The sequence below is a fragment of the Anarhichas minor genome, unplaced genomic scaffold (genome assembly GCF_050575085.1).
Source record: "Anarhichas minor isolate MPS153535 unplaced genomic scaffold, ASM5057508v1 ptg000063l, whole genome shotgun sequence".
NCBI lineage: Eukaryota > Metazoa > Chordata > Actinopteri > Perciformes > Anarhichadidae > Anarhichas > Anarhichas minor.
The window spans coordinates 271,611-283,522 of record NW_027466509.1 but is presented as its reverse complement, the minus strand read 5'-3'; the positions used below and the strand labels follow the sequence as shown (position 1 = coordinate 283,522).

Below are 11,912 nucleotides of genomic sequence, written 5' to 3'. Positions count from 1 at the left end.
AAATGCTTTCAAGCTTCAACATTTTTCAGACGGGTAGTCTCCCATTTCTTAATTTTCAGCAATTTTTTTACAATTAATTTCAGCTTTCAGCATTCCAATGCATTTTCAGCTGAAATGCATTTTCTAGTTAAAAATGTGTTTCTCTTGTAAATAAATTGGAGTCAAATTGCTCAGATTGGTTTAAATTCACTCCATCATTCTATGACACACAATGTGTGTTTGATACTCAAACCTCTTGTGACAAATAGCTCAAAGAAACTCTTTGATCTTAATTAATTGATTAAAACATGATAATATGTAATCATACCATCGTGTTTACAGAAGTATATAATAACTGATATAATGTAGTTGTATATAATATGAGCAACAATTTGGACCCGGTCAAGGTTCTGGAGCCAAGGTTAGGAAACACTGTTTGTATATTAACCGTTTGCCCAACTTAAATCTCTGACAATTAATTAGTGGATGAAAAAGTATTCAGATCCTTCACTGCAGTAAAAGTACTAATACCATACTGATGAAACGATCCACTACGAGTAAAATACCTGCATTCAAAACATTAGTCAAGTATGTTATCAGCAAGAAAAGTGCAGAAAGTGAAAGTACCCCGTCAGTGTTTTACTATTATATCTGACGTTTTAGGATATATATTGCTGCATTGTGTACGCTGCATGTTTTTAACTCCTTTACATACTGTTGGTTAGAAATCTGTACGTACACTAGAGTCTGTTTAGTCATAGCAACATCATCATCGCTGCAGTAATCTCCTCAAACATGCTATGAAAGTACAATCAGAGATGGGCAAAAATACATCAAAATGTATTTTGATAAATAAATGTATCAAAATAAAATAAAAAATACTGGTGCCAGAAAATGTAACAAAATACAATGCATGTATTTTGTATTTAAAATATAGGAAATACGTTTTTCTGGATTTTCCGTTTTCTCACAATTTGGTATAGCGGAGCATTCAGGTTTGGGCTATATAATATAATAATATAATTATATATAATGTACACAAAGCTCTGGTGAAGCCCACTAAAAGGAAGAACAGTCACAGAATGTCAGTGTAACTAAGCACATCTGTGCTTGTTGATGGTCCTTCTTGAACATCATCTTGCTGAGACATGTTGTCCACCTGGCCAACTGTAGAATGTATGAAATAATAAAACTAAGAATACTTTCATAATATGCCTTTTAAATCAAATAAATTGGATATTTAATGTTTTTTTTAACAAATGGACATCTACTGTCACAGCCTTGCTAACTGAACTATATTATCTGCCAGTAATTGATATGACATTCACATTGAGAAGATACAGCATAACTTGTAATACAGTGCAAGATTAGATGGTCAGACGTCTCTTGATAAAGTTATCATGAACATACAAGCTCTCAATCTCCCTCTTCCTATAGCTAGCTACTCCACTGATACGTTAACTTGCTAAACACTCACTAGACAGCATGCTAGCGTCATTAGCATGTTAGCATCGATCGCTAGCTTGATATTATAACCATCACCATGTATATACAATAGGCTATGTAGCCAGACCCAGACATCAGTTATACATCAAACTAGTTGACATCTGTCACACTCGGATACAATATTTACCTTAGCAGACAATCCGCTGAACTTGAGGATCTGAAGACTGAACTCGTGAACTGTTTTTTGATTCGTGGAGAAAGTATTTTGAGTATTTTAAATACAAAGTTACTCCACTCTAAAGTATTTTGTTACAAATTACGTTCGATTTTTATCGGCCCTATCAAATACAAATTACAAAATACTCAAAAGTAATTGAAATACGTATTTCAAATACAAGTAATAGAAATACTGCCCATCTCTGAGTACATTCAAGATGAACCAAACATTTTTTGTAGACTTCTCCCTTCTTCCACCAGCAGCACGTCTTGACCCCTCTACCGTATTGTTACCCACCAAAATAGTACTGATTCAAACCCTGCAGCAGTTTGATTTCCTCTGGGACCCCAATGTCATCTATGTACACAGACTGACTGAAACTGCCAGATGGGCTGACCTTTATGGTGGTGGTCTGTCTCTAGGAGGTTACACAGGGAGGCGCCATCCATAGGCAATGAATGACCTCACCAACTGGGCCAAGGCACGAGTTCCGCTCCACTGCTTAGCTTACCTCCCAGAACCACCAGGTGCCAGCCCTGGGCATCGTCCATATCCATCAGCTGTCTGTGTGATGTTCTACATAGTTTGCTGCATCGGGTGAGAAACAGGATGGTATCTTGTTTTAACAGGTGGCAACAGATAGTGCAGAGTGACACAATCGTTGCTACTCGACAGTTTGAGGAGAAAACAACTGTAAGGCACATTTGAAACCTGTTGGATCATTTTCTGGTGTCAGGCAGAACAGAATTGTTCCCAGCGTGTAATGTTCGTTTGGTTGTATTTTGTATTATTTTATCTTCCTAACTTCCCACCATAATATTGGACTAATTATTATTAAAGCCGAAGCAAAACATAGTTCCCTTTATCCCACATAGCCCTGGCTGTCTAAATTTATCAATTTCCGCGATGTTAGTTGTACCACTGAGCCCTTTTGTTTCTACAGACACCACTAACCCCTCTGAGTGTGTTAGTATCTTCAATGGTCAGACAAACGGCCCCAGAGGCTTTCAAATCCCTGTCCTTCCAGACTCACCCAGAGGGAACAGGTGCCCTAAGATTAAGAGTTATCAGTGGCACTATTTTGTTGCGGACAATTGGTTCACCTTTCTACAATGATGTAGGATGCTCTCTCTGCTCTGTGGACAGCTGTTGGTGTGCTTAGCGGTCCCTCCCACCTCGGTGCATTCAAAGTTGTCATAACCGTGAGCGTGGACTTGTTATGATCCTCCTGAGTGGGAGAGGACGTCATTCCTTTTCTTTTTAACATTTTCTCCCATATGTTACGAATGGTTTAGGCTCGGCAAGATAGTAAGGTCTGCCATCATTTTTCTTCATTTTGATTTAATTGTACCATTTGTTCTTTCAATCAACCCTGCTGACTGTGGGTGATAAGAGCAATGATATTTCATGTTTATTCCAAATACCTCAGCCAAATGTTTTATCACCTTGTTTACAAAATGTATAACATTTTCACAATAATTTATTTCTGGTTTTCCAAAACATTCTTTATGTCTTTTTAGTCAAACAATATTTCTTCCCTTCATATTAGTTTAGTTCAATGAAATCCTTGCACATATGTTGAAATGGATTAGATTTTGCACATACAGTGCATGCTAGACCAAAACATATATATTTTTTAATAGTTTGTGAAACCATATGCTGCAAAGACCCTGTTTACCATAGATACCTTCCCACCTGTTGAGCCATGGTTTACCCAAGGCTCAACAGAGCCGTATATCTATATAAGGTCTTAGTTAATATTAGTTTGCCCTCAGGTCATTCCCAGAAATGTTGTTTATTTTTTGTAGTTTTGTTTTATCCAATAAGTTTTTCTTGCTGTGCAGCATTTGTTTGAATGTCTTTTAAGATCTCGTGATCTAAATGTTGCACTTCAAAAGAAAATTGGTCATTTGGTATCAATTCTCTATGTTTGTTAGTTGATGTCACCATCTCTCTATTTTTCCAGCAAACACATGTGAGCATGAGTATGCATAGTTACTGTCTGTATAGATAGTGATGACCTTGTCTTTTCTCAGTTTGCCTCTGTGAGAGCGATTAGTTCTGCAGCTTTGTGCTGAAAAGTCTGGTGGTAAAGATTCAGATTTTAACACTTTATTATTTGTCACTTCTACATATCCCGTTGCATTTGTACCATCTAAATTATTTTTACACGAGCCATCAACAAACAGTCACTTCTGCATCTTCAAATGGAATGCCTGTTAAATAAGTTAATAACACTAGTTAACTGGTGCAGATGTTTGCACAGCCATTGAGGCTGCCATTATAGCTTGTTTGGCAATCCCAGCACTGATGAATTTGTTAACATCTTTTTTAATATCATTAAAGCTTCGTCTGCTTCTAGAGTCCAGCACAATTAGTTGTGTGCTGCCATCGGTTTATCATAAATCAATTTTGATAAAGGTTTAGCTAATTCAGCGTAATTAGGAACCAAACTTCCTAAGAATGACATCATTTGTCTTTTTGTTTGAGGTTTTGGTGCTTTGAGAAAGGCTTCTTTTCTTTTGTTATTTAGTTTTTGTTTTCAGATAAAATATAACCCAAATATTTTACTTTGTTTTTGCTTACTTTATGATCTTGTTCACAGAGAAACTTTAGCAGTGCAAGAGTGTCCTCTTTGCATTGTTGTTGTGTCTTAGAGCATATCAAAATGTCATCCACATAAAGTAAGATTTGACTTCCCCTGGTGGGTCGAATTTAAAAGCAAACTAGAATTGACAATTTTTTATGCACTGGTATTGAGAAAAATGCATGAGCTAGATCTATCACAGCATTGATTGTTTTCAAAGCCTCCTCCTCAGCAGAGCAGAGAGAAAATGTCTCACTTATTTTGTTTAAATTTAGATAAGAGCACGGCCTTTGCTGTGACCGTGACCTAGTTTATCAAGACTAGTAATAGTTTGGTGAGTTAGAAACCTCTTGCACACAACAGTCGATCGTTAATTCAAACCACTTTCATTCTCTGCCTAACAGGTTAACTGGACATTTGTTTTTGATAACACAAATCGCTGTTTTGCCTGTAAGCCTGTTTTGGGGTCTTATGATTGTTAATGGTGCCGATAGATATTCTGTTTGTACATGCTCCAAAATCACACAAAAATACTACCTCACACCCCTCAATAACTCTAACCCCACAGTTATATTTGATATAGTTCTAATAGTTCTATCTATTATTCTTTAGCGTCAGTCTATGTCTGTGCATCAGTGTGTGTGCGTGTTTTTATATGATCTGATTCATCTGTTGAATGTGGTGTCCAGACGTCCCCCTCTTCCGATGTCTTCCCTTTTGCCTCTGCATTCCCTCGCCCAGTGATCCTCTGTTCCACAAACAAAGCAGGCTCCACTCCGTCCCCTCCATCCGCTCCCTCCACGTTTTCCACTGCCCCGTCCACACCTGCCTCCGCGTCTTTGATTGTCTCGGAAACACACATTAGAACAAACAGGTTCAGATATTTTATCATCATAGTCAAATAGCATAGACGTCAGTATTTTGTTTCCCTTTTTCTTTTTGATGGTTACGCTGCCACACTGTTGCTGTGTGTACAGCGCATATAATACTGGTGGGTGTTGCTCACCGTATTCTGTGCCCGATCTGGTGTGTGCTGGCCTGTAGAGCGGTCTGTTGGAGTCCTCGCTCATGAGTTTTTTCAGCGCAGACACAATTTCAGCTGAATTGTCTGGGCTGGGATTCTTCGCTTTCGGGCTGGGCGTGTCCAGGACAGTGGCAGGAGAAGAGCGGAGTGGAGTTTTTGGAGGATCAGGATGTTGAAGCTGTGGAGTTTGTTGTGAGATGGCTGAAGCTGAAGCAGAGGGAGGGCGTACGGAGGAGTTCGTCCTCCGCACACCACTTCACAAAGATGTACGCTTGGATACAAATCAGGAGAATTAGTCACGTCAACACTTTCCTCATTCTTCATCTTCATGTATTTAATCTCTCCCTTATAAGTGTCATCTTTACTCTCTTTGCTAGCGTTAGCCCCCATTGTTTCTTTATTATAGTTAGTTATTATTTCTAATATTATAGTGAAAGAAAGGAGAATCTCTCTTTTAGTTTAGTACTAAAAATAAAATCTTTCCTTGTTTCACTAAAGTGTTATTTTTAGGTCGAAACTATTTTTAAACCTAATACAATTTTAGTGTTCCTCGAACCCAAGGTTACTATCTGAACCTAAGTTTAACAGTCCTCCGACTAATAGCTATTTAGATTCCTCGAATCTTAGGTTACCTCTTTCTAGCTCTCAGAACTAAAGATTCACACCAGAATGTATCTTTTTTGTCTCACAAGAAGCATCTCTGTCTTGCTCCACTAAAGCGTTAAATAAGAAAGAATCAATTTTTTCGTAAAGAAAAGTATCTCTTTCTTAGTTTACTAAAGTGATTAAGATCTTATTACCTGAAACGATTTCCACCGGCTCGGTTCACAAAAAGGATCTCGTCACTCCGTCTCCTCCCCAGCAGAATCCTGGCCTCTCAATTTGCCAAACTATCCTGGTGTGAGGATAGGGCAGAGGGCTTTCTCCGAGAGACCTAGGCTCTCCTGTGCACAGTTTCAGGTTCAAAGCTGAAGAGAAATGGAGGTATCGAGATCCGGCTCGAAGGACCATTATGTTAGAAAAATTCACTCGAGCCGATATCATTAATCATTAATATCATTAATCTCAGGACATTTATTCTTGCAAGAAGGAGACAGAGTTGATTCACATACAGAATGTAGCTCAAGGCTGCTCGAAGATCTGTCTCCGAGCCTCTGGTGTATATATACTGAGTAAACACATGCAGTGGGCTGGCACAGGGTAATCTACGTCACAAAGGATAACACATGAATTGCGTTTCACACGGGCGTCTACGTAGAGTATCTGGAACATCACTTTAACAATTCGTTCTAGGACAAAGGTCACTTTATCTTATCAGGAAGTCATGGTTGTAAATCAGCCAGGCGTAAGTATTGACGCCTCTACAGGTTTATTATGGCTTCTTTAGGGTAAACAGCTTGAAGTGTTCTTTCGGCCGTCAACTGCTGAGACTGGTGTTACAGAAAGTTCACACGAAACCATTTGAGGACACAACTCTAAACACTTCCAGAGGACATGAGCTTCTGTTAAATGTGTAACATTCACTAATTATTAATGCACAATAATTAGTCATTTAGATTTTTCCCCAACAAATCTATAGCAATGCATCATATTCTTTAAGATCATCGTATGTTTGTAGTGTCAGTACAGTACATTATTTACATCTGTGATTTAGTGCAATCTGAAAATCACCTCTATACCGCCACCTAACATCTGTGTCAGAGTGATATCCGGCCAATCTAAAGACGAGGATTGTAACTAATTCAATTTAGTGATACAATGGTGACACTTGGTGTCAAAAAGAAGATCTAAAAGGTAAAAGTTTCACGAGCAGAAGAGCAGTGATAGTAGTCACTCGCGCTCAAAGCATGGTTTTCTCCTCGCAGGCTTCAAATTTGCTCTCGCGAGCAGAGATATTCTGCACGGAGTGATGTGAAAGTGCTCGTCATCGTAAAATACGCGCGGGGCTGTTTAATTTGTACGCGCGGGACCTCTACACACACGCGTGCCTCGATCTCACTTGATTTGACAGTTGCCGTCATATGGCAACACCTTCAAACGCTTCAGCTATAAATGACGATCAAATCTTAAGCACCTAAGCTCAGTCGCTCTGTTTCAAATGACTCAAAATCAAATTGATTTTAGGGTTTGATCCTGAGAATATCTTTCTGTTACATCCAAGAGAGGTCTTTCTCTTTAAATTCAAACCCCTAGTTTTGTAAACTTATTTACAGTAGAATATCTAACCTGGAGTTTGTTATATTTTACAGAAGTAGCTGAAGGGGTGATCTATCTATTCCATCTATTTCCTGGATCAACTCTGCTCCAGTTCCTCGTCGACCTCCAGCTTGAAGGCTTCAAGAAGTCGGGAACTTCAAGAACTGGGCGGTTACACAGGTGACTTTGTACGATCTCCAATGTGTGCTGACATCCGGGGATCACATTTATATTTGACCATGGGACTAACGAGGTGGGCGAGAGAAATTCAGTGATGGTGACGTTTGCTTCGACGGGAGCGTACCCGACCTGTGCAACGTGTCTCCAGTGCCCTTTCTGAACTCCCATTTGAAAGCATGTGAGAAAAAGTTTTCTTCAAGAATTCCAGGAGTCATTGCTACTCAAAAGGTCATCTTGGGGGTGAAGTATTGCTTTTAACGTTCCCTTTTCTCCAGTTGCTTGGAAACCTAGATGCCGATGGGGGCTGCAATACCGAATAAATCATCCTTGCGGCAATTACCAGTCCAGTCCAGGGTGGGATTAGAAGTGAACGGGTCAAGATTAAAGGAGGCCATCTTTCCAGCCATTAATTCAGCTCACCACAGACAATAATATAATTTATGTTACGTCCCAGAGAGGTCTGGTGGTAAAAGAAGCAATTTAAGAAGATCTCAGGAAAATACGCCACCTACTTTTAAGTGGTCAAAAATCTGCAAGATACAACATAAGCTTAAACCAAGTACAACAGGTGGCGAGCTAAGGAAAAAACGCTGCAAATCGGTGGCTAAAAATCAATGAAAGAATAAAACTAAACCACTGCTTCTTGCCAACTAAAGACCACAGCTGTGTAGGTGGTCAGTTACAAAAGCACCAAGGGGATGTAGCTATCCAGCCTGTACCTGCTAGTTTAAACACAGAGGTAAACACCCTTTACCTAGTTTTATCATACATTCGATTACTACAGGTTGAACACTATTGAATGTAACTAATATGAATGCTAATTAAACTAAAACCTTGCCTAAATCCCAATGTCGCCAAACGAAGGCTTCAACTAGTTAGTCGAAGCTAACCTTCAAAGAAACGAGTTAACAAAAAGAGGCAGCCGCCCCGGGTTCTTGTTCTGGGTGACTCTTATTGACTTCTTGACCTGGAGCTTGCCTTTGGGTTGGCGGGCTGGGCCGAGACGTGGATCGACGAGTTCATGTTAGAAATGCATTGAATAAAGCAATGAAACGCAGGCTAACGACTAAGGCCGTAACCTCCGGTTCTGCCAAGTGAAGCCAGTGCAGAAAAACTAGCTTGCATTCTCTCTACTGACCATCAGGGGGAGACTCATCCGTTTGCAAAAAGAAGTCTGATTGTATGGAAGTCTATGAGAAAATGACTCTACTTCTCTCTTGATTTATTACCTCAGTTAAACATTGTAAACATGAGTTTATGGTCTCAATCTCTAGTTTCAAGTCTTCTTCAATACAGCTTGATGTTCATTTAGTACATTATGGTCCATTTAGAGCAGGCATGGGCAAACTACGGCCCGCGGGCCGGATACGGCCCGTTGGGCGTTTTAATCCGGCCCGTCAAATATTGGTACAAAATTGTCCATATTATAATTAAGACTAGGGCTGGGTGGTATACCGGTTTTAATTTCCCGTATGATATGAATTCTTCACACACCATTATACCGGTGCATATCCGAAACAACTGCTGTCTGCTTTCAACAGGCAGCTAAATGTATTATTTGCCGCTTCTGTACAGCGGTCAGCGCTAGTTGTCTTATATGTATTGAGAGGGAACCCTAGTCATGGTCATAACTTTATAACGCAACAATTAACAACCCACAACTAACGCTCTTTAACAGAGAAAAACACAACAGCACACAACAGTCTGTGACACAAACAATTTGTAACACTAATAATTGTACATTTATAAAATTTCACTGCCGAACTGCATGCTGGGTACAGCTCGCGAGCGAGCCTGCTTGCTAGCACAACAGTCTGCTGGGAGAGGCTCGTCGCTCCACTTACGTTACATTAAAGAACCGGAGATGCACCGATAGAGTTTGACACATATGCAACGCTGATTACCGTGTAATATGTGTGGTATTTGTTATAAATGTACATTGGTGCAAAGAGGGTGATAATAAGCTGTACATGGAGGGGCTTAGGACCCAGGGGAATGTAGGTGAAGGAAACAGGAAGAGACGTAAGACACGCCACACAAACAGCTGTTCACCGCTCGTCACAATCCTGTAGACCAGTGGTTCTCAACTGGTGGTTCGTCACGGACCCGTTTTCAGTGGGTCGCGGGACTTTGCTTTATGCAGCGGAGTTATTCACGCTCCTTTCCAGCATTTACGGCACTTGTTCGGTGCAGGAAAAACACCGACCAATGCGTTGTAAATCACGTCACGTGATGCAGTTTAGCCAATAAAATAAGGGTATTCTGATACGTTTCCTGACTGCAGTGAGATGCACCCACACCGTGACACAGGGGGGAGAGACAAGGAAAGACATTACAGAGCAGAACTCTGATAATGTTAGATGTGACAGTCAACCATTTGTATGATCCGGTCAAAGACTCAAACTGCTAAAAAGACCACAGTCATTAACCTTTACACTAAAAACACTGTGTCGAAAATGACTGCTTAATAATTAAGTGCACGATAAAATATGCATTAATGCGATAAAAAAATAAATACTGTGTAAGATCCCAGCTAACTGATGAACACCTCAGATCTGTTCTGAGAATTGCCACAACCAAACTGACACCAAACGTTGACGCACTGGTTAAAAAGGGTGACCAACAACACTGTTCCCGCTGAAATTAAATTGTACTTGTAATTTATATTAGTTCACACAAACACTCCATTCATCTGCTACTGGCCCGGCCCGTCTGTCAAATTTTAAAACTCAATGTGGCCCCCGAGCCAAAAAGTTTGCCCACCACTGATTTAGAGTCAAACAGACCATAAAGCAGGGGATGCTTTAGGGGCGGGCTTACTGTGATTGACAGGTCGCTGCTGCTACAAGAGACATATACGCCTTCTCCACGTCACTCCACCACATTCCAAATATGGTCACTTCTGATCATTGTTTGCCAAAAAGCCAAGATGGCGACTGCCCTATTCCACGGTGGCGACGGCCAAATCCCCGAACTCTAGACTTCATAACATCAGTCCACAAACCAATGGGTGACTCCACGATGACTACGTCCACTTCTTATATACAGTCTATGGCCGTAACGCACACTTAAAGGGAATATTCTGCACCCTGTATATGGCCGTCCAATCAGTGTGGATGTTAAATGTGGTCCATTGAAGCAATACATTCCCCAGTGCGTGGTGCAGTAGGCCTATGGACCTAGAAAGCTTCTCCTGCTCGCGGAGCTGTGCCTACATGTACCAGGATGCATTGCACCTAGCCAAAACATAGTGTAGCCAAGTTGCGCCTATGCAGGCAATAAAATAAAAACACGGAGGTTCCAACCAGCGTGAGCCAAGACGGCAACAGCTCTTTATTATTTTCCACATTGTCAACGGCAGCGACCTGCAGAACTTAACTTAAATTCACTCAGCAAGAGCCAACTCAACAACATGTCTTGCGATAACATTCGGCTTTCTCCAACTTTTTTTTTTCCAGAAAACGGTCAAATAAAAGCCAAAAAAACCTCTGTAAATATACTTATAGAATGTATAGATTCATTTAATTATTATCATAATATTATTGAATCACCCTCAATTTCAGTGACTGGGAGGGCACGGAGATCATGTCCTCAAACAATTTCTGGGAATTTCTACGGTTACACATATTGCACATGTTGGACCCCATGAGGGCGTTTGTGATGTTTTTGACTAAATATCTTGAAATTTGAACATTTTGCGGCAAAGAAATAAAAATTACATGTTTTTTTCACCAGAATTACATAGCTGACAAGGTGGGGATTTGAAACAACATTTACACCATAATAGGAAGAAGACATTTTGAAGAAAATGCGATTGCACATTTAAAAGAGTAAACTATGTTTTTCAAACGTTTTTCCTTTTGTAAAATCAAAGTAAATTAATGCAAAATTAAAATAAAAAAATAAAAATAAATAAATAAATATTTCGATGAGATTATTTTATTATATATCTGGTTTTACGGGATTATTTCATATTCTGATGAATGTGTTTTTTTTTATCATATACATTTTGAAGCTTTTCATCCTTGAAACGAATTTTTAAAAAGTGCTGCAAACTGCTCGAGCCTTGAACCGTCCAACGGAGATGTGACGGTGGCGGTGGGAGGAAGGAGGGGCTGGGAGGGAGGGAGGCTGGCGAACGCACGCACACACACACACACACATACACGGACAGACAGCAGCCGCTACAGGGAAGATGGAGGATGGTGTGGCAGCGGCGGAGCGGACCTCCAGCCCGCAGCAACATCGCTGCTGAAAGCAGGTGAGTTCGCCTCTCGTTCGGA

The 11,912-nt window shown here is 40.3% G+C and overlaps 1 protein-coding gene across 1 annotated transcript in view; it reads left to right on the top strand.

The window, feature by feature from the left end:
• Positions 1 to 11,786: 11,786 nt before the first annotated feature.
• Positions 11,787 to 11,912, top strand: part of apba1a (amyloid beta (A4) precursor protein-binding, family A, member 1a) — a 62,245-nt gene continuing 62,119 nt past the window's right edge. The window contains exon 1 of the mRNA XM_076078122.1: positions 11,787 to 11,890. The gene's annotated coding sequence lies outside the window, so the exon portion shown is untranslated. The remainder of the gene's footprint in view (positions 11,891 to 11,912) is intronic.